This window comes from Notamacropus eugenii, chromosome 2 (genome assembly GCF_028372415.1).
Source record: "Notamacropus eugenii isolate mMacEug1 chromosome 2, mMacEug1.pri_v2, whole genome shotgun sequence".
Lineage (NCBI taxonomy): Eukaryota > Metazoa > Chordata > Mammalia > Diprotodontia > Macropodidae > Notamacropus > Notamacropus eugenii.
The window spans coordinates 148,880,232-148,904,701 of NC_092873.1; the positions used below are offsets into that span (position 1 = coordinate 148,880,232).

The 24,470-nt window shown below is 36.0% G+C and overlaps 1 long non-coding RNA gene across 2 annotated transcripts in view; it reads left to right on the forward strand.

Annotated features, from left to right (window-relative positions):
• The first annotated feature begins 574 nt into the window (after positions 1-574).
• LOC140523713 (uncharacterized) overlaps positions 575-24,470 on the forward strand; it is a 34,378-nt gene continuing 10,482 nt past the window's right edge. The window contains exons 1-3 of one of the 2 annotated variants that reach the window (XR_011973449.1): positions 575-995; positions 21,541-21,608; positions 23,268-23,342. This is a non-coding gene — a long non-coding RNA (uncharacterized lncRNA). The remainder of the gene's footprint in view (positions 996-21,540; positions 21,609-23,267; positions 23,343-24,470) is intronic. The other variant, XR_011973450.1, reaches the window with a different exon arrangement.

Sequence of the window (24,470 nt, forward strand, 5' to 3'; positions counted from 1 at the left end):
AGGTATACTGGCTAGGGTGATACACAGCACCTACCTACTCTGAGACTACTATGCTAGCTGTAAACACTTCACATGAACTCAGAAACATTGGTCAAATGGGTTCTGGTGACTTACTGAGTTAGCACCATGTTTTTTTTTTTTTTTTTTTTTATGGAGGCAGCTAAATGACTCAGTAGAGAGAGTGGAATCAAGAAGACCTGAGTTTAAATCCAATCTCAGATACTCATTTGCTGTGTGACTCTGGCCAAATTACTTAATCTCTGCTTACCTTAATCCACTGGAGAAGGAAATGGCAAGCCACTGTAGTTTCCTTGCCAAGAAAATCTCATTCAGGGACACAAAGAGTGGGAAATGACTGAATGACTAAATAAACTCTAGTTTGGTGAAATTGCTACTGTGAATCTAAGAAACATATAGAATGGCATAGTGCTAGGGTTGGAAGCTCAATTCCATGTGGACAGTCTCGGGCGGGTAAAGGTGGGAACTTCTAAATCTTAGAGTTCTCATGAGACCCCCCCAGGAAACGACTGGGAATCGAGGTGAACCGAGCTATCTCGTGTATTTCCGCCTCTTCCCGTGAGAAACGTGATGGGAGAGAGCTCTCCCCGCCCTCGAGATTGTCCCGGATCTGGGCACACTATTGTTATCTAACAGCACGGTATTCAGATGCAAACTATGCTGCTGGAGAGTTTAAGTAGGATCAGGAAAGCCTGAAAGCTCTCTGGGGCGGAGGGGCGCGGAGCGGACAGGACAACAAGGCTCCGCTTTTCCTCTCTCCTCTCTCCCCTCCCCCTCTCTCCCCACTTACACTTCTACTTCCAATCTCTTATTGTAATATCTTTGCCTCCTTGGGAGATTCTTCGCTCCCTCCTAAGGAAGAATTCCCCTGCACTTGTAACTAGACCCTGAAATAAAGCTCAACCCTTGTTCGACTCTGGAACGTCCTTTCTCTCATACGAGCATCCAGTTTGGCCAACCGAAGACCTCCGATAGAGGTAAGGGAAGACTCGGGTAGCCCTCAGGCCTCTAGGCCTGGCAGCATAGGGTTCCCATGTTCCTTCTTTCCCCTTCTATATTTCATTGAAGTTTTCATTTTTTCCATTTTTGTCATTTCTGATTATCCCCTTATTCTAATTATAATTTCCCCCAAAATTGATCTCTCAATTATAACTAGGAAAAAGAGGTAAACAAAATGACTGATAATAGTAATTGTCTAACCATATATGCAATATTTTTCTACATTTGTCCTGAGAGAATGGTATGTGTCATTGTCTGTTCTCGGCCATCATTATTGTCTTTGAATTACCCAGATTTCTTCCTTTTAGAGATATGGCTATTTAAATTTTAGTCATTATCTATGTTGCTCTCATTCCACTTATTTCACTTTGATTCAATGCAGACATCTTTCGAAAATTTCTCTGAATTCTTCATATTTATTATTTCTTATTCACAATCTTTTTCCACTATACTCATATGACATTTACAAACAATCTTTACCTTTTCTTTTCTCTTTCTCTGTCTCTCTTTGTCTGTCTCTGAGTCTGTCTCTACCTTGGTTTCTCTGTCTCTCTCTCTCTGTTTCCCCCAACCCTGGGCAAAATAAAATCAATCTTACTATCTAGAAGATGAAAGCCTTCAAAAAAAAGGCTTCAGTAGTAACTTGAGATAATTTTAATAAGCTACTCTTTAATTCTTGATTAGAAGATGAAAACAATTATTTATTAAAATTATTTTTTATCATACTTAGTTTACATAATTTTATTGTTTAAGCTCTTTATCTTTTTAAAAAGACTTCTTTCAAAGTCCAGTAATGAGAGTCCCAGACTGAGGATAGGAAAAGGATATGCATACCTGAAAATTTCAGTGTGAAAGTGGAATGTCTATTAAGCTATCCTCCTAGGGAGTTATTTGGATGACCTTTTCTTCTGCATGTCTCACAGAAAATTCCATCCAGAACCAGTAGACCCCATAGGGTAAGGAAAAATAGGTTGGATGTATTTCCCATAGTCATTTACTATTGACTTCTAACCTCTTGCCTCCAGGGTGGAAGTAAAGAATATCATTCAACTCCACATTATAAAACTTTTGTGCAAAGGGAGTTGGAGTCTAAGAAGTCATTTTTTATCTAGTAGGTTTACTTTAATTTCTCTTTTAATTGTTCACTAAAATGCTGGTGTGGATTACTCTCTATCACTCCTAAGTAAGACCCCTTCTTACAAATTAATATAATTTTTTTTTAGAGTCACTAGGTATTTCAATTCTGCATTTATGTTTCCTCATCACTGGGGAGGTATACAAATCAATGAGTTCACGAATTGACTTCAATATTAGAGGACTTAAATTTATTTAGCTCAAAGTTTAGCATGGACTAATTGCTTAATAAATATTATTTATTTATAGAAATTTATAGAAAATTAATAGAAAAGGTATAAACAGTAGCTTTAGGAATGAATATGAAATTGCTTCCTAAGACATACACATTTAACATATCTGTAACGAAACTTAGTTTGCTTAAAATACCATTTCCTAAAATATTTACAGAATGAAGTAACTATAAAATCAGAATGTAGAGTCAAAAAGTCTCACCAATAGAACTCCCCTGATATATTAGCCAGTTCTAAGGAATAGCTATCATGCCTCCATCTAATACTATTCAATGAACAACCATTTACTAATCATTATTATTATTAATCAATTAAGTCCTTTCCCTGAAGAAGCTTATAATCAACTGCTATTGAAATCTATTTAAATCTGTGTTATTTCAAAAGTGTTGTTTCCTCCATGTCTATATGATGACTTTACAACTCTTATAATTTTGCATATTATCTCTCCATTACTAAAAGTTGTAGAAATTTATTCCAACCCCCTTTTCTATGTCATCAATACTGTTAGCACCAATCCTTACTACTATCCCACGCTTCACCTCCAAGGATTACTTGTATGTTTTTTTCCTACTAAATTTGTTTTTTGTTAAACAGTTTTACTCAATTTCTATTTTTCTTCTCAATGACTCCCAGTATCTTCAAAGTCAGGTTGACTTTGTTCATGACTAACAGTGTCTGGCTAAATTCCACTGTGGTAATGCTGGATTTGTCATTAGTGCTACTCTTTAGGGAGCTATATTTTGGAAGTGATCTACTCAGTATATAGAGCAACTCTAATGTCAGAAGACTGTGGTTCATATCTCATCTCTGAACTGCATGACCTCCAGCAAGTCACTTAACCTCACCGGGTTTCAGTTTTCTCATCCATAAAATGAAAGAGTTGGTTTAGATGCCTTCTACGGTCATCTAGATGACCTTAATCTCTAGATGGCAATCTAGATGTCTGATCCTACAATTACGCCACTTTCTCTGATACTAATATTAGGCAAAACATATGTTAGTGGAAGTTTGTTCTTTGATATCTGTATTCGAGTCCTTATATTTTTTCCATGAATTTTACAAGGTGTGACATGGTGTTCCTGACTTCTTAGCTTCTCTGATTTCACCTGATAAAATTATTTGCATTTTGCTTGGTATTCTGTAGACCAGATCTTTCTAGCCTCTTCCACTCTGCCTCTATTTGAACACCCCTCCACCCTCCAATAAAAATCAGCTGTCCCAGGTGATGGGTGAGCTAATCTGCTAAATTAATTTGATCAAGGTGTTTGTAACAAATAAGGGTTTAATGCCTTAAAGTATGAGTATTTTCTCTAATGTCTGAAGCTTCTCCAAAGGAGTCAATATCTTGGATTTGGACTTGATAGATTCTGGACTCTTATTTCCACAGATTATACAGTCATAACAGCAAATTTTAGAGAATAGAGAAGCCAGTTTTTTGCTTAGAAATCTCTGGATTCTACTTCCCATCTCTGACACAGATTAGCTGTGTGACCCTGGACAGATCATCCAGTGTTCTACGGAACTCTAAAACTGTAAATTGTAGAATATGCATTGTCTCTATATGTAGAGACCATTTCCTCACAGGGAGTTTTGTATACCAAGAATCAGAGGTTCTCAGACACAAGAAAATATACAGAAGGTAGCATGATTTAACGCAAAAAGATATGATCTGTGAGTTAGAAAACAAGAACTACTCCCAGATGGAATTAACACAAATGTCCAGTTTGTAAGAAGGAAAATAAATTTAGAGGAACCTATAAGTTTCATCCCACAATGCCTAACCCTGCCCTTTTACAATGGTTGGGGAAAACATCAACTCATGATTCCAACAGTATGAATTTCAGCAGCAAAAAGCAGCAAAAGTTTTCAGCTATAAAAACTAAAGTAGCATTAATAACAGGCAGACAGCTCCCTGTTGTATTAAGGAAAAGATATTCACTCAGGTGTGTATTTCCATCCCTAGGAGAAAGCTCATTAGGATGCATGCAGCCCAAGAAATCAGGGACCTACCTGGGAAAAAAAAAAAAAGATACTTCAAATATTTATGAGTTTTTGAGTTTACCCTGTGAATACATGAGCTCACTAAACTTGGACCTATTCACTCTAAGGATTTTTTTTGTGCAAGTGGAAACTGTGTCCTTGGTTTGGGATTTTATTTCCATACTTGCTCTTATATCAACTGTGTAACTTTTGTTGGGTCATTTTCAGTTATGTTCAACTCTTGACAACCCCATTTGGGGTTATCTTGGCAAAGACACTAAAGTGTTTGGACATTTTCTTCTCCAGAACATTTTATAGATGAGGAAACTGAGGCAAATAGGATTAAGTGATTTGTCCAGGTTCACATAGCTAATAAGTAACTGAGGCCAGATTTAACTCATGGAGATAAGTCTTCTTGACTCTCAGAACAGCACTCTTGTAGTAACTGCTCCTTTTTAATATGTGTACATATTTATGGTGATATACATACAAAAAGAAAGAAACAATTCCTAGACAGGGAATAACCAAGATCTGGTTTCTGGTCTTGGAAATATCATTATCAATAGAAATAAAAACAATAACAGTACTTTGATACTTTAAAGGATTATGATCTCAAGAATGTGAAACCATTCTCTTGGTTCTACTTGCAACATATAAATATCTTCTCATCTAGGCCATTCTTGTTCATCTCTAATTTTTTTAGAGGAGCTACCAACGTAGTATGGCCCTCTTTTTAGGGTTCTAAATATTTTGTGCTTTTAGTGAAACTTTTTGCCTTTTTGTCTTCTAAAGCAAGGCAGATATGAATTAGTGGTTAAATCGTAGTTCTCTGAGTTGGGAAAAACCAGCTTAGCTTCATCTGTGATACATATTGGCTTTGTAATCCTGGGCATGCCATTTAATATTTTGGTGGTCTAGTTTCTGTAAGAATTCATGTTGAGGTGAAAGGATCAACCTGCATAGATCAACCAGGAGTTCTCTATACCAGTGAAAGTACAGTTCCAGTCCATTTCCTCTATTCCTTTTCCAATCAAGATGACAAGAGTAACTTGCATTTTTATATTACTTTACCATTTTGAAATGAAATTACTTTACCATTTTACATGCATGATCTACTTTGATCCTCTCACTGTGGGAAAGAATTATTTTCCATATTTAATAGGTAAGGAAGCTGAGAGAAGTACATTATATACTTGCCTTTCTTATACTAGGTTTCTATCAGTCTAATACTCTTACTTCCATTCCCTACAGAAGGTAGTCTGTATTCCATGAAATTGATTCCCTTTAATAATGAGATTAGGAATTTCTTTGACTTTTCAGTTTCAGAGAGTCTCCTAGAAGCACAGAGAGTCTAAGTGACTTGTCCAGGGTCACACAGTAGGCATCAGAGACAGGACTTGAACCCAGAAATCCTGGACTTCTTAGATTGATTCTACAGTCTTTGCGGACTCCAAGACTATACTTATTTTGTATAGTTTTATAGACATTTATTTATGTACCTGTTGTTTCCAAATGAGTTCCAGCCTGAGAAAAGCTTCTGTGGAATTCAACCTCAGTAACTTTAGTAAAATGGGAAATCCTTGAGGGCAAAAAATATTTTAAAAATCTTTTTATCCTCAATGCCAAGCAATAAGACTAGTATTTACTTGGCACTTAATAAATACTTAGTGATTATTTTATTGAATTTTCTGGAATTATTAAATTCCATATGTTCTCTTTCCAAATCCCATAATCTCTCCATCAAACCACATTGCCACTAACCATATGTGTGATCTGGTAGAAGTCACAACCTCTCTAAACCTCACTTTTTTCTGTAAAATGGTAAGATTGAGTGAGATGTTTTCTAAGTGGTTTTCTGATTTGAAACAATTGATTTTAATACACTATCTTCAATTTCTTAACAAGAACTTTTATAAGAATTTCAGAACTAGGTAAAGAGGGGTATTATTTTGCAATGGTTATACCTCAGATAATATCAAATGAGTTTTGGTCTATTCCTCCCACAAAAAGAGACATTCATACCTTATGGAATTTTGTTTCTTCAGTAACTTTTTATATTAAACTTTTTAATGTTTCTTTCTTTATTTTAAGTTTTCAACATTAATTTCCACAAAATTTTGAGTTCCAAATGTTCTCCCCATCTCTCCCCTCATCCCACCCCAAAAGGCCAAGCATTTTGATTACCCCTTCCACCTATCTGCCCTCCCTTCTAAAACCCCTCCCTTCCCTTATCTCCATCTTATCTCTTGTCTTGTAGGGCAAGATAAATTTCTATTCCCTATTGCCTGTATTTCTTATTGCCCAATTATATGCAAAAACAATTCTCAACATTTGTTCCTAAAACTTTGAGTTCCAACTTCTCTTGCTTCCTCCCTCTCCACCCATCCTCACTCAGAAGTCAGGTAATACAATATAGGCTATATATGTGTAGTTTTGCAAATGACTTTCATAATAGTCATGTTGCATAAGACTAACTATATTTCCCTCTATATTGCCCTCCTATACTGCCCCCTCATTTCTTCTGTTCTTTCTTTTGACCTTGTCCCTCCCCAAGAGTGTTTACTTCTAATTGTTCCCTCCTCCCTTTTGCCCTCCCTTCCATCATTCCCCCCACCCTGCTTATCTCTTTCTCCCCTACTTTCCTGTAGTATAAGATAGGTTTTCATACCAAATTGAGTGGGCATGTTTTTCTTTCCTTGAGTCAAATGTAATGAGAGTACACTTCACTTTTTCCCCTCACTTCCCCTTTCCCCCCTACATTGAAAAAGCTTTTCCTTGCCTCTTATATGAGAGACAATTTGTCTTATTCCATCTCTTCCTTTCTCCTCCCAATATATTTATCTCACCCCTTAGTTTTATTTTTTTAGATATAATGCCTTCCTATTAAATTCACCCTGTGTGCTCTCTGTCTACACACACACACACACACACACACACACACACACACACACACACACACACACACACACGCGCGTGTGTGTGTGTGTGTGTGTGTGTGTGTGTGTGTGTGTGTATAATCCCTCCAACTACCCAGATACTGAGAAAAGTTTCAAGAGTTACAAATGTTATCTTTCCATGTAGGAATGTAAACAGTTCAACTTTAGTAAATTTCTTATGATTTTTCTTTCCTGTTTACCTTTTCATGATTCTCTTGATTCTTCTGCCCGAAAGCCAAATTTTCTATTCAGCTCTGGTCTTTACTTGAAAGTCCTCTATTTCATTGAAGGACTACTTTTTTCCCCTGAAGTATTACACTCATTTTGCTGCATAGGGGATTCTTGGTTTTAATCTTATTTCCTTTGACTTCTGGAATATCATATTTCACACCCTTTGATCCCTTAACTTAGAAGGCTTCCTGTTATCTTGATTGTATTTCCACAATACTAATTTTTTTCTTTCTTTCTAGATGTTTGCAATATTTTCTTCTTGACCTGTTAACTCTGGAATTTGGCTACAATATTCCTAGGAGTTTCTCTTTTCAGATTTCTTTCAGGAGGTAATCGGTGGATTATTTCAACATTTGTTTTGCTCTCTGGTTCTGGAATATCAGGGAAGTTTTCCTTAATAATTTCATGAAAGATAATGCCTAAGCTCTTTTACTGATTCACATAGTCACATAATTTTTAAATTGCCTCTCCTGGATCTATTTTCCAGGTCAGTTGTTTTTCCAGTGGGATATTTCACATTATCGTCCATTTTTTTCATTCTTTTGGTTTTGTTTTGTAATTTCTTGGTGTCTCATAAAGTCATTATTTTCTGTCTGCTCAATTCTAATTTTTAAAGAACTATTTTCTTCTGTGAGCTTTTGAATCTCCTTTTCCATTTGGCTAATTCTGCTTTTGAAAGCATTCTTCTCCTCCTCGGCGTTTTGGACCTCTTTTGCCACCTGAGTTAGCCTGTTTTTAGAGGTGCTATTTTCTTCAGCATTTTTTTTGGGTCTCCTTTATCAAGTTGTTGACTCACTTTTCATGATTTCTTGCATTGCTCTCATTTTTCTTCCCAATTTTTCCTCCACCTCTCTTACTTGATTTTCAAAATCCTTTTTTGAGCTCTTCCATGGCCTAAGACCATTGCATATTTACTTTGCAGGCTTCAGAAGTCTTGACTTCCTCTGAAGCTATGCATTGTTCTTCCTTATCTGAAAGGATTGAAGAAAATACCTCTTCCCCAAGAAAGTAACCTTGTCAAGTCTTATTTTTTACCCTTTTTTGGGCATTTTCCCAGCCAGTTATTTTACTTTTGAGTCCTTTGTCAAGAGGAGGGTATATTCTTGGGACCTGTAAGTTCTCAGTTCCTCCAAGGTGGCACAATCAAGGGAGAGGAATTTACTCCTCTTCTGGCTTGTTCACTGCTCTGGGAGCAACCAAAACCTTTTCTGCCCAGAATCTGTGAGTAGTAGAATTCCCTCTCCACAACTGCCTCCAGCTCTGCCAAGCCAGCATTCCTCCTCACCCCAGGTTGGTCCTCAGGGCTGAGATTCAGATCAGCTACTCAGTTTTCCCAGGGGCTTTAGGCTGAGGGCTCCACAAATAGATGCTACTGCTGTAGATGCCACTACAACTACTGTCACTGCTGCTGCTGCTGCTGCTGCCTCCACCACTGCCACCTGTGACCAGGGCTGGAGAGGACCCTGCTCCCTTCTCTCCTAGTTGAAAAAGCCATCTCACTGACTTTTGAAGTTGTATTGGGCGTTTGTGGGTTGAGGGATCTGAGAACCTCCGCTGCTGCTAGGGATTCCATCCCTGAGGCCTGTTCTGGTCGTGTTCCTCCTGGTGTCACTCAGGCAAGGCTGGCCTCTGCTCCACTCCACATCAGTGAGAAAGACCTTTCCTGTCAGCCTTCCTGGTTACCTTGGGCTGAAAATCTCTTTCTCTCTGTCATTCTGTGATGTCTGCTGCTCTAGATTTGATTGAGAGCCATTTTTTACAGGTATTTTATGGGCTATGGGGGAAGAGCTAGAATATGTGCACCTTTCTATGGAACCTTCTTTCTCTGTCCCTCTAAAATTTTTAAAAAGTAGTAAAAATGGGAAACTTTTATGGATTATAAAATATAGGGATAAAATTTTGCCACTTTTCAATATCTGAGTTACCATCTCCTTGGGAAATTACATTTAATTATTCTTTTAGAGTCATTTTCAATAAACATTGTCCTGAGAAAAATTAAGGCCTTGCAATATAATAAAATTCAAATTGCTTTAAGTATCTTTTATTAGTATACTGGTGTAGACAAGTATTTTGGGACTTGCCAATTTGCTTTTATTTTGCTAAGAAAATGAATCAGAAGAGGTGCAGTAGACATTAATGGCTTCAGTGAGTTGTATTAAAGTGCTTCTTAACATTAAATTCATTCATTTTGCTGGATTTTCAAATTTTCCCAAAGATGTTTCAAAATGAAATTTATGTATTTGCTTACATGTTGCATTTTAAAACTTCTGTTCTTTCCAGTTTTAGCATAATTCTTCCCTTCCTTATTAAAATTTAAATTTGATGTTTAGTTTAAGTTTCTGCTCATCTTCATTTCATGTCATTATAACCCCATTTCACTCTGATACATGTTAGCACTGAATAATTATTTCAGGTGATTTCAGAGCATGAATTAAATAAGAATGCACTTGAAGTATTCATAAGCTGTCCATAAAAATGATACTTACAAATTCAAATAATTCATGTCTTATATGAGACCAGATATATTTAACTAAAAGAAAGAGACTGAAGGAGGATGAATAGTGAGAAAAGAGAGAGAGAAGGGAAGAGAAATAAGAGAAGGAGGAGCAGAAGAAAAAGGAAAGAAGGAGGAAAAGTAGTAGAAGAAGAAAAAGAAAAAAGAGGAAGAAGAAGAAGAAGTTGGAAGAACAGTAAAAGGAGAAGGAAGAAGTAGAAAACATAGCAGATAAGGTAAAAGTGCATGAGGAAGGAGAAAGGGGATGGGGAAAATAGGAGGAAGTGTGTGTGGAGAAATGAGAAAAGAAAGGTGTAAACATAAGGCAGAGTGACAAGGATAGAATGGAAAGGAGAAGTAAAAAGAAAAAGAGAATTGATTTTATTGGTCTAAACTACTCTTATAGGTCTTTTAAAGGTAAATCATTTTTGCACATCAAAATAATTTTCTCCTATTATCATTATTGTGTAATATCTTATTTTATATATATATGATATATGTGATATATGTATAGTTCATATTGATTAGTGAATATCAATAATTTTTTAAAAGAGAACAAGGTTTAGAAACACAGGTACCAGTTATTTCATCTAAGACTTATCATTAGCATTTATACTACTGAAGGGAGGGTCCTAGTTTGACCTTAATAATGATCCACTTATGTCAAGTACTACTTTTTGATTATTCTCACCATTACCAGAGCTCTGTGGGTTTGGTGGCAAAAAACACTTTTTCACCATCAGAAATTAAGGGAGAAAATGGGGAAATGATTACCCTAAGATACCACATAACACCATACCACAGAATCATTATACCACAATTGCAATTTTTGTACAGGAATTCTTGGACTTTGGAATCTGAGAAAGATCAATATGTTCATTATCATGAAACCCATTTTTCCCCTTGATATGCAAATATGGGAAAGGTCTGTCAATTCCTAAGTTTGATGACAACTCTTGGCAAAGAAGATGATAACTCATTCTATGGCTTAATAGATTATTCTATGGTGAATTTAGAGTTGGAAGGGAATATTAAAGTTCAATGTACTCATTTTACAGATGAAGATCTATAGCATACAGAGATTAGATAACTTGTAGGCTCCCAGACACTAGGTAGCAGAATCAGGATTTGAACTATAACCAGTTCTCTCCACTTTATCAACCAGTTTCTCATGCTGCCTTGGGAGTTGCCTTTGGGATATAGAGGATACCTGCATTTCCCATGGTCACACACTAAGGATCAGAGGCTGAATTTGGACTCAGTCCTCCTGGAATCCAAGTCTAGTATGCTATTCACTCTGAGTTACCTTTGCCTTTTCTTTTCTTTGATATTCCAGGCATAGAGGCAGTATCAAATTTACTTCCTCTGTACTAATAAGATTTTGTTTTCAATTTCATTAAAAGAAAGAATTTCCTTAATATTGTAATTGCTTTATTCATTCAACAAATATTTGTTGTTTGTACTTAATTAGCCCATTTGTCCAAAAGTCAGAGTTTTTACCTATTGCTTATTATGTATGACTGTTTAAAAATGTGCATAGTATATCTGAAATGATGATCCTTATTATTTTTAAGTAGTATCAAAGTGTGTCCAATCACAAGGAATTAATAGTTAGACACAGATGAATGTTGAACAAGATTTGTTCTCAAGGTCTCAGATGACAGATATAATTTGATTTTTGATTTATGTAAAATATGGCTTCAAGTGAAGTGAACAAAAAGAATTCCTCCTTACCCAGGAATGACATGTTAGACAGAAAAGAAATTGATTGGGGGAGGGGGTTATAGAAAAATCCCTGTAATTCCAAGGTCTGTAGAAACTTGAAGCAGAGAAGGTAAACAATTGTTTAATATAAAAATATAATGGAAATACTTTTCCTTAGAGGTGGGAAAAATATAAAAACTGATAGCTCATTCCTACAATGCTGAATAAAAACCAAAAACATTTTTAGCATTGGTAGGTTTTTTTTCCTCCCAGAAGATTTTTGAACAATTATGGAATTTTTCTGGTAGGGGTTGAAATGCAATAAAATTGTGAAAATAATGGTGATATAATTAGTACTATTTTATGGATATTTAACCAAGCATTTATTTCCCATTTCACTGTTTTAAACACTACAGAAGGACTCAGTGCAAATAATTCTTGACATTCAAAAAAAGTAACATCGTTTGAAAAGTTAACACTGAATTGAGACCTTACATTTTCACTTTTAACCTTGAGAAACTCATGATTATCAGTTAGCAGAAGAATTCTGAGATCACTGAGATAGAGATAGAGAGGACCTCAGAAGCTGTCTGATTCAAATTTATTTTTACGAAAGATGAAACTGAAGCCCAGGGATGTTAAACCAATATCACTCAGGTATTAAGTGGTGGACTTGGCATTTAAAGCTAGGTCCTTTGATTCTATGTCTGGTGCTTTTTCTAGTATACCATCTGAAAAGGATGTGACACTGAACAAAATGCTATGCTGAGTGAATGTTTCAACTGTGATCCATATGCACTAGTGACTATAGATGTGTGAAAAGTAACTCCAGAACTATATGTAGCAATTTTGATGCCGCAGACAACTTGACCCAAATATACTGTAAAATACACTTTTAAAACAGGGGTACAGAGAGACACAAAGACAGAAAGTGATATGAATTGAGGTACTTCTATACTGCTCCTAGATATTTTGCATTAGAGAAAAGAGGTACCATCAAGCTTCTTAGGGAGGAAATTCATTTGAGTTTCAACCTCTCATTTGGATCAATAAACTTTCCATATATGGACTTTCACTTTTAATTGCGCTTGCTGAGTAGAAGTTAAGTTTGTTTCTATACCAGTTAAATGAATGTAAATGGCGTCAATCAATGCCTTCTAAATTTAGGTTCCCTGGGACAAAGTCCCAGTCACTTTGCCCCACTGCCTCAAGGGAACACATAAGTGATAGAGAGAATTAAATGATAGAAATTGGATAATTGCCTAAGTAAAGTTAACTGAATAATATTAAATAAGGAACTATTGCATGTTTATAAGTTGTTTAGATAATGGTAAAGTGCCTAGAGTTTTGTTTCTTTTTGAAATTGGGATTTTTATTAGTTTTTTATTAGTATCTGTAGCTTCTTCCTATTAGTATTTGAAAGTATCTGTTAGGTAACATAGTAAGTGCTTACTAATTTTTTTTGACTAATAAAAGAGTAGTGACTACAAAGAGGGCTACTTGAAGAATAAGTACAGATTTTTCAGAAGTAGCTTGACTTAAGAAAAAAATAGAATGTCATACTAAAACAACAACAACAATGTTCTCAGGGAGGTTGCAATACCAGACAGTTAGTTTTATTTCATCTTAGCTGGAGTACACTAATTAGCATGCAAAATTACATTCATGGATCTGCTATATAGATTTGTCTATTTGATTCATCACAATTGGAGACTTATTATAGGAATGAAAATTGCAGTGTTGGGAAATATATGGAACCATTTCACTTCTCATGTCTATCTACTATAAACCCCTGGCTTCTTTTCTTCAAGGTGCAACTTACCAGCTAACTCCTATATGAAGCCTTCCCAGATCCTTCTAGGTGTTAGAAGCTTCTTAATCTTGAAATTATTCTATATTATTTTTCAATTACTTCATGTTTGCTTATTTACTTGTTGTCTTTCCCTAGTAGAAGATATCTCATGAGACGAGGATTGCATTGTTTTTATTTTTGTCATTTTTGGTTTTGTCTTTGTATTCTAGTGACTAGAGGAGGATCTTTCATTAGTAAAACACTTAATCAGTATGTGTTGAATTGAATCAAGATGCAACTGTCCATTTTTCAAGTGGGCTTTTTGGAGTCGATGGACAGTAAGGATAATAACTTTGTACTGATTGTGCATAATGTTCTCCAAGGGGCATTTTGGAGAGTTCTTAAGGTATCAGATTCAATGAATCTTGGGTCATCTTTGGTTTCGTTATTATTGACTATTTATACCATGTCATTTTGCTGGATATAGCAGAATGTCATGCATTGCTATCTATTATTCTAAAATTGGTGACAAAAAATGTCACTTCCCACTTAATCATTTTCTGAAAGAGTAGTGAGAGGGTTCTCTTCATACATCTACTGAAAGGCTAATTAAGCAAAAGTAGAGAAGCTAGATACGAAATGGGGAGTTTTCCCACCGGATAGTTTTATCCATAATAAACCACTTAAATTGTTCACTCTGTAGTTCCTGCATTTACCCCAAGGAGAATTGTATCTTTAATTAGAATGTTGAAGAAGTAAAGGTGCCCTCTCCTCTTCCATTTCACTTTTGGTGGCATGCCTGCCCCACACCTAATTAACTCTGATTCCACTTGGGCATTTGATCTTTGCTGACAACAAACAATTGCTAAAAGTTTCTGGTTAAAAGTCAAAACAATCAATAATGCAAGAATAATGTACTCACAAAGACAACTGACTTAAATAATGAAAGCAAACCACTGGGAAACTTAGGCACCTGATCTCCTAATCACTTGAACAAATCAATGAGGCTAGCAGATGGTAAGTATTATCTTCTCTTGTCAGATATGGTGGAGGATCTTATCAGCACTGGGCTCATGGCCTCTGAATACAGATTTCCCATTTTTGACTATAGCATTCTATCCACAGGGGAAGATGGTCCTGTCAATAGCAAATTACTTCAGAACTCTGACAGGTCTTTCTACCTTTGGCCTTTAGAATTTCTGTTTTCTTATTGACTTGCACAGTTGAGCATCCTTTTCATACTATACCGACTTCACTTTCTGCTGTGCTCTTCAGAAAGTTTGCCCACTGCTGTATTTATTGATGTCTTCTATTGCTGCTCTCCAACATACCACAAGCCCTGTAGGATTCTGAACTGTTCTGGCTGTTTGGAAAACTACATAAAATGTGTTGTGATCTTTTATTCCCTGGTCCCATTCTCACTCATCCCTCTTCTCCTTGACTCTGAGAATTCCCATCAAGGTTCAGTCATTTCTGATGTTGGACTTGCTAGTGAGTTGCCATTCTTCAGTCCTAGATGCTCCACTGGTTTGGGCAAATTTGATTTTTGGTACCTGTTCCAGCAAGTTTATTATGCTTTTTAGAATTTTGTTTTTGTTTCTTAAAAATAATTACCAAAGGAAATGGGAATGTAGGAACTTTCAGTTGCTTCTTAATAATCAACCAAAATAATTTCCCTTCCAGACTATTAGTAAAATGATTTCATATGTTACTGGTTGCCTGCATTTCCCGTTTGCTCCACTCTGCATTTCAGTGTGTACCTTAGGATTCTTCTCTCTATATTTTATTTGTCAGCATCTTTGTCTGAAACTTTGGTCCATTACTTCAATAACACATGTAACTTCTACCTGGCTATTATTTCTATAGCCTTTTAAAAATAAATTTTGCCCAGGGCGACTCCCGGGCCTTCGTCTTCTACTTACCTATCCCCGGTCTTTGGACGTCTCTGGCCCCTCTCCTGGTTGGGGGAGGGGAATTCCCTCTCCCTGTTGGGGGAGGGGAATAAACAGGCAGAGCACCCGAAAGGAGTTGCAGCCAGCAAGCTTTATTGCGTTTCTTCTCCTCCAGCTCTCGTGGTCATCCCCTTTTATTATCCCCTGTCTCCTCCCCTGTACCTCCCATGGGCGGGCGAGCTCCTCCCAAGTGCCTCCCCATGGGTGGAGCCAGCCTGTTACCAGGGCCATCCCAGTACCCCACAAGGGGGCAGGTTCGGACCCTCAGGAGTCTCACGGTCCTCACGGGGGACCCCGGTCCAGAGCTGTCCCCCAACAAATTTACTCTAAAATTTAATTTGTTTTCATTTTATCAGGCAAATGATGTATTGTAGTGTCTTGGGTTACTGATATCCTCATTGTTTATATTATCTATTATTTAATCATTGACTCCCCTGAATATAGAGGGCAGCAATTTTTGGTAGCAAGAAACTGGAAAAAAAGTTAAGGTCAATTGTGTGGGGAATTATGGTATGTGAATATAATAGAATATTGCTTTAATATAAGAAATGACTAATATGAGTATAGCATCTGGAATACTTGCATGTGGGGCTCCCAAAGGACTACCTCAAGACTGTGATATTCTGTAGATCTGAATATACTAAGAAACTACAGGTCAGGAACGTCCAGTGATTTGAGTACACAGGAACAGATTTTTCAAAGCCAAGGCATTTAATGAGATAGCATAAGTACAGAAGTAATAGAATAGCCTAGTAACCTAATAGCCTAGCTAGGTTCATAATGCCAGTGAGAAGAGTGGACACACTTAGAGAATATTCGTGGAAGGTACCCACTTCAGAAACTTTATGTGGCACATATGTTCATGTATGATGAGACACGTCACCAACAGTGCTGGACCACCAATGCCTCCTGTTGATGAAATCATGCAGCTCCCACTGAACTTATGTTCCACTGCTTTCACCTGACATGTAGTATCTGCTGAATAGTGTGTTGTGTTTAGATGGTGACTCACTATACTTGTGGTCTTTATTAGATTTTGCTCTACATGTCTGTTGGGCAAGGTAGTTGGGGTTTTACTGGATGTGGTTGCAGGGCTTTTCTCTGATTTGAGTTTCTGGTATTAACTGGAATTATCAATTCAAGTGGCTGATATATTCTCTCAAAAAGTACAGAAAGGAAAAAGTAGTTTTTGCAATCTCCTTTTTAGCTTAGAGCTCAAAGGCTGAAGTCTCAGCTCTGTTGGTGGGGAAGTGAGGTCCTTCACATGCACCAGGAAGAAATTCTTTATTTTTTTAATTAATTAATTTGTTTTCAGTTTTCTACAATCACTTCCATGTATCTTAGATTTTTTCCCTTCTCTCCCCAAGATGCCATGCAACTTTATTTAGGTTCTAGACATTCATTCTTATTAAATACATTTTCATCTTAGTCATGTTGAATAGAAGAATTAAAATGAATGGGAGAAACCATGAAAACAAAACATAACAGAAGAGAAAATGGTCTGCTTCATTCTGCAATCCAACTCCATAGTTCTTTCTCTGGATGTGGAAGGCATTTTGCCTCAAGAGTCCATTGGGAGTTTTTTTAGGTTCTTGCATACCATGAGGAAATTCTTAGATTCTTTCTCTTCATAAAGAAAGAGAGACAGAGAGAGAGAGACAGAGAGAGAGAGAGAGACAGAGAGACAGAGAGAGAGAGACAGAGAGAGAGAGGGAGATATCAGTTCCAGGATTTTTATCTGTTTGAAGATTTTCTCTCTATAAGGAAGGTCTTGCCTCTGTGTTCATTTAAGAATATAGAACAGTCAGGCAGCTTATTAGAGTCCATAAACATTCAGTGGTTTTGAACCTTCCTGTATCTGGGACCTAATCACAGTCCTTTGTCTCAGACAGTTATTTGACTTGTGGTTGGAAAGTCACAAACTCTTCTTTGGCTTGTCATGTTAACAAATTTCAACCAAAAGAAAAAAGAATCAATCAAAAGATATAGGATCACAAGATCACTTTCTTTCAAAGACCTGACTTACATATTAATCTTTATTATCTATAAGTTGACAACAATAAATCTTTCAGCCTTTGAGCTAAAAAAAGAAGGAATGTAATAAAATGGATTATAGCTTGAATTAACTTATTCAAAATAAATCAAGTAGAACCAGGGGAATAATATGCATAATGACTACAATAATGGAAGAAAGAACAACAAAATCGATTGTTATGGCCAGTCTCTGTCCTACAGAACAGCAGCAAAAATGTACTATTCTCCTTGAGGTAGAGAGTTATCAGATATAATAGATCAGTTGGTTGGGGGAAGCATATTAAGCAATGGCTTGTATAAAACAAAATAAATAAATAAAAGCAAAAAGTGAGGAAGTTGTGAATTGTTAAGAGAGATTTGATAAAAAGTGTTTAACATAATATGATATTTATGTTACTTTTGTTTTAGTCATGCAGTGAGTATCCAATAAATGTTGAATGAATAAATGAATACAATTTTCAAAATGTGTATTTTTGTACCATGTTCTTTCTGCTCATTCAGTTCTAATATTCACTATTGTGTAAAAATGTATAGTTATTATGTATTGGAAGTTGTGATATAAAAGACAAAAGAGATAGGTAACTAAAAAGATAATGTATGGGTATATATTTCAGTACTCCAAGAATTTTTCATAAATAGCATGGGACACCAATTAGTTTGGTTAATAATATTTCTATACTTTAATAGATAGTGTTAATGAGGTGATATAGAAAACAAAAATCATTATCATTTGCTGTCTAATACTTTGTCAATGCACCTCTTTAAATTGAGATAGGCTAACTCTCCAATCTCAGACAAAAGATGTATAGTTTTCCACTGACCCACACTTATAGCATCACATATTTAGAGCTGTAAGTGACCCTGAAATCTGTTAGGTCAAACACCCTCATTTTACAGATGAGGAAATTGAAATAGAGAAGTTAAGTGGCTTGCCCAGTGTTATGCATCTATTAAATATTTGAGGCAGGATTTGAATGCAGATCTTCCTGATTCTAAATTTAGCACTGTAGCTATCATGACATCTAAATTAATCCTTTTAGGTGTGATAAGACCTGTGTTATGTTCCACTGACATAGCCCTTAAGAACCAAATGTATATCTGAACTTTTACATTTTTCATGTTCTTCTTCTAGTATGATAGAGTAGTGAGAACACTGGATTTGGAGAATAGAGCGCAAGAGTTTGGATCCTGGTTTAGTCACTAGATGCCTATGTGACTCTGGGCAAGCCACTTATCTACTCTGAGCCTCAACTTCCTCATGTGTTTGTATTGATTATTGTTGTTTTCCAGTTGTTCAGTCAAGTCTGATTCTCTGTGACTCCATAGACCATAGCACACTAGACCCTTCACTATTTTTCAAAGACTGTCCAATTTATGCTCATTGTTTTATGACACTATCCATCTCATCCTCTGCATTCCCCTTTTGCTTTTGCATTTAATCTTTCCCAATATCAGATTCTTTGCCAATGCCCTTTCTTCTCATAAGTTTTTAAGCTTCAGTTTTAGTATTTTACCTTCCAGTGAATAGCCTGAATTTCTTTTTCTAAATATTGACTGATTTGATCTCTTTGCTGTCCAATGTATTTTCAAAAGTCTTCTCCAGCACCACAGTTTGAAAGCATCAATTCTGCAGTGCTCAGCAATCCTTACAGTCTCACTGTAACAGCTATACATTGCTACTGGAAAAAAAAATCATAGCTTTAACTATATGAACCTTTGTTTGCAAGGTGATGCTTTTTAGAGTTTTGCCTAGTTTTGCCATAGCTTTTCTTCCAAGGAGCAAGTGCCTTTTAACATCATGGCTGCAGTCATCATCTGCAGTGATCTTTGAACACAAAAATACAAAATCTGACATTTCTTCCATTTCTTCTTCCTCTATTTGCCAAGAAGTAATGGGACCAGTCGCCAAGGTCTTAGTTTATCATTATTATTATTGTTATAATTATGTTAAACTTCAAGACAGCTTTTACACTTTTCTCTTTCATTCTCATCAAGAAGCTTCTTAATTCTTCACTTTGTGTTGTCAGAGTAGTATAATCCACATTCCTGAGATCTTTTCCTGGCAACCTTAAATTTTATCTTTTGATTAATCCAGCCTGGCATTTTGTAAAATGTATTCTGCATATAAGTTAAATAATTAAGGTAACAATATATAGCCTTATTATATGTTTGTATATATACATACATACATATATGTACACATATATGTGTACACATATACACACATATATACATACATATACATATGCACATACACAGATATACACATATACATATACATATATATGCATAATATATATACATACATACACACACATATATGTGTGTATATATATATATGTATACTTCTTTTCCAATTTTAAACCAATCAGTTGTTACATGTTCAGTCCTGACTATTGCTTCTTGACCTGCATAGAGGACCAGTACTGCTCTTCTCACCCTTTTATTGACTATGAGAGCTACTCCATTTATTCTAAAGAATTCTTGTGCACAGTAGCATATGTAATGATTACATGAATTAAATTCATCCTTCTTACGCATTTAAGCTTTTTAACATGCAAGATGTCAGTTTTGACCTCTTTGACCATATATGGTTTACTTTGGTTCATAGATCTTACATTCCAGGTTCTCACAATATTGATCTATACAACACAGGACTTTCCTTTTGTCACCAGGCACATCTACAGCTGAGCTTCCTTTCACCCTTGGCCCAACCATTCTATTAATACTGAAACTACTTAGAGTTGTCCTCCCCCGTCCCCAGTAGCATATTGGACACTTTCAATTTGAGGAGCTCATCTTCTGAGGTTATCTCTTTTATCATTATAATACAGTACATAGCGTTTTCTTGGTAAAAATACTGGATTGGTTTGCCATTTTTTTCTCCAGTTGGTCACCTTTTCTCAGAACTCTCCATTATGTCATGTTTGTCTTGAGTAACCCTGCACAGTTTAGCTCCTGATTTTATTAAGTTATGGAATTCCCTTTGCCATGATGATGCAATGATTATAGCATTGATTAAGGAATGACTGAATAAATTATGCTATGTGAATGTAATGGAACATTATGGTGCTATATGAAATGCCAGTTATGATGAAACAAAGAAGTATAGAAAGACTGACATGAAGTAATGCAGAGTCAAGTAAGCAGAGCCAAGAAAATCATGTACAAAGTAACTGCAACAGCATAACTGAAAAGAATAGCCACACAACAAGTCACAAATACATTTTGGAAATTTTTACCAAAAATAAGCATGTATTTGATAGATGTTTGAATATAAATGATGTTTCTGATGAGGGACATGAGAAAATACCCTAAACTCACATTTTACTGAGGTGGGAGATTCATGAGTGGGGTACATGACAAATGTTTTTAGATTTGTTAGATGTAATTGCCAAATATGCTATTTTTTTATCCTCTTCTTTTTCTTTTCTATTTTTAGTTTTAGACAAAATATTCTTTGTTGCATGGGTTGGTTCTCTTGAAAGGACAGTGGGAGAAATTATGGTGATAAAAAAGGTATCAGTAAAATTTTATTTTAGAAATGAATGCATTTGATTAATTTTTGTTAAGGAAATATCTATAAAGCTTTTGTTTTAAAACTTCTCAATATATTTTTCTTATGTTGAAGATAGAGGTAGGGATTAGATGTGTGACTTCATTGGTATAAGGAACTCCCAGTTGAGATAAGTACCTTTACCAAAGAGGTAAGCACTGTTTTGACAGCTTAGAATCTTAGAAAGTTGCCTAGAGTCATAACAGGTTAAATAACTTCCAAAGTTACACAGCTAGTAAATGTCCTTAGAGGGACTCTATCACTTGATTTGAAGGCCATCTATCCATCATACCAGGATGTCGCTCTTCGTAAGCATATCAAGAACAAATCTGGACTATGAATCTTTGATCCCTATTACCCTACCAACCCATGCCCTTCTCCCCATGTTTTGTGCTTTTTGCTATGTGCTTTCTTTAAACAAGAATTTACTCTCCATATAAAATTTTCTCTCTTATGCTAATTGTGCTTGTTTAAAAGAACACAGGAACAACCTACTGACCTAAAATTGCAACTGTCCAGATAAGTTGAAAAGGAGATACTATCAGGTAAATATATGATTTTAACATTAACATTTCTGGGTTTTACCTGCTCAACGAATTCTATATTTTCACAGTAGCAACAGACTGGAACTGGACCACGTGGGAAGTTAGTAGATAGGATCAGCAATATGGTTGATCAGTGTGGCACCTTGTGGCACCTCCTGGAAAGTGAAACAGACTATAAGTATGGGGACTCAAATGCATCTGACTGATTGTGGTAGACTTTGAAACATAGCAATTAAATCAACTGAGTCTATAAAACATGTTAATAAATACATGTGCTTAGCAGTGTCAGGGGGACATTGGTTCAGAGATGTCATTGAATATTTAAAGTAGATTTTTATGCCCATCTGCCTTTCAGTGGGTCAATATAGTAGCTCAGTCTAATATAGTAATATTACATGCTAGGAAATAAAAGAGAGGGACAGAGTAAGGCCTTCTAATATACATATTATCTCTTCCAGTAGCATGTAAGCTCTTGGAGCAAATAAGTTTTTTCATTTTTGTCTTTCTATCCCCAGTGACTTTCATGGTCCCTGGAACAAGAGAGTAATAAATGTTGGTTGTTTGTTGATTGATTGCTTGAGTTGGGGGGTGAGAGTGAGCATCCCTAACTTTTTTAATCTCACTTATTTGTGACAATTTAAAGGAAAAATATACACACATATATGTGTTATATTATATTCACATGTATATACACAAGTTTTTTCTAGGAGCAAGTCATACATAGTAGGAGATTTGGCTTAAGGCCAACAGTATACCTGGGACCTACCACTCTCAGACCTGGTCAAGGTTAGGCAATTAAAATCAATTTAATGTGTGTTTATTAAGAGACTTCTGCTACCAGGTACCATGTGAGTCATTGTATGTACAAAGGCAAAAATGAAAACAGTCCCTGTCCTCCAGGAATTTCAACTCTGTTCTCCAGGTCTTTAGAGTATTTTCAACTTAGGGATCCTTTAGGCCTCCCTCTGAGTAAGATGTTGCCCTTTTATGGTTGAACTAACCTAGTTCAGTTGCTGGGTCTGGAGGCCAAAGGAGAGACTTATTACAGTAGTTCTAGCATCAAGTATCAAATTTCTTTGAAAGCCAAAGATATGTAGATAGAGACACATTCAAAATAATATTTGCATAATAGATGCATATTGATACGTATAGACACAAATGTACACACATACAATGGGTTTATATTGATATGTTTTTATGCCTATCTATATATCTTAGCTATCTATATATTGCTAAGTCTCACTCAAGTATATCTGTGAATTTGTAGTAATTCAATAGAACAACGTAACATACTGAGATTGTAACTTTACCTTTGAGAATCACATATTGGTCTCCACCCTTTTCTTTTTTTTTTTTAACCAGAGCTCTAACTTCTTTTTGACTTACCTTTGACTTTGATCAGTTTGCTTTTAGTTCTCTGGATGATATGCAAGTTTGATAAATTTCTGCCCAGACTCTCCACAGCGTTGCATTGATGACAAAAAGAAGAAAGCTCCCCATTGTTCTGACATATTGCCCATCCCTGCTGACCTGAAAGCTTTTGATATTCAAGAAAGCTGCTTCCTTCAGTACAATTTTGCTGGAGGAGAGAAGCATATTCTCCCTTCCCTCCAGGTGGTCTTTAAAATCATGCATTTTAATACATCTTCTACTTAACAGATTTTCTTGTGGGAAATTGTGTCTGTGGACATGAACACAGAAAGAACCAGCTGACCTCAAATCAAATTTATCCAGGTAAGTTAGAGAGAAAAATAGCCAGGACCATATGTTCCCCTTCTAACATAATATTCAATCTTGACATTATGATGAAACCTAGAGACCACTTTACATCTGTCTTAGCTTTTAACAAAATTAGACACTTGAAATTACATCTGCCCTGATGAGTCTCTCCTATTACCTCTAGGCCTGGCGACTGCCAGAGAATTAGGGGACTAGATCAGGTCAATCAAAGAAAAACAACTTCCAATTCAATCTGAGACTGCATCAAGTAAATTCTAGTCTAAAATCAATCCCAGAAACTTGGAAATTGGTTAGTTCAGGTGTTTGTATATCAGACAGATGTTATAGGATTATGAATCTAAAGCTGGAAAGGAACAGAGACTTCCTAGTTCAAACTCTTCACTTTCCATATGAGGTAATTAAGACCACAGAGATGAAATAAATTGTATGAAGTCACCCAGGTAGTAAGCATGGTGGTGAGATCAATACTCACATTCTCTGACTTCAGAACTAGTATTCTTTCCACTGTGCTGTGCAGTGTCCCATGGTTGGCTGTTACAATTGCAGTGTAGAATTTTAGACTGTTGTAACTTACTAGAACTTCTACTTTGTGTGTGGGTATATATTTATGTGTGTGTCTGTGTATACACACACATATATATGTATTAAAGAGTCCCTATTCTCAAGAGTTTTCATTCTTTAGAAGTAGGACAAAACCCCAAAGGAAGCTAGACCTGGAAGGGGAGGGAGGAGAAGGGTACCAAAGGTAGGGAAGTGGAACACAATAGTGAGTGAGTTGAGCTGAGAGTAAAGTGAGTACCATGGCTTAGCTTCCCTCAAAAAATAGTGAGGAGAGACTCAGCTATCTAGGGAAGTGGAATCATCAGACTGGACAAGGCAGCTGGTGGGGGGCAGAACAGAAGAGAGAATAAGTTGACCTGGTGGTGAAGTGAATAGTATGAATGGAAGCCTAATGTTGCATCTTTATTCATTTCCTAACTAGTATAAACCAGATTGGTTTTTTGTTTGTTTGTTTTTTTAATAAAGCTAAAACTAACAATGTGATGCCACTTATGACAACCAAGTTATGACAACACAACTTCACTGTTCTATTTTTGTAAAACAATAACTTATTTAAAATTG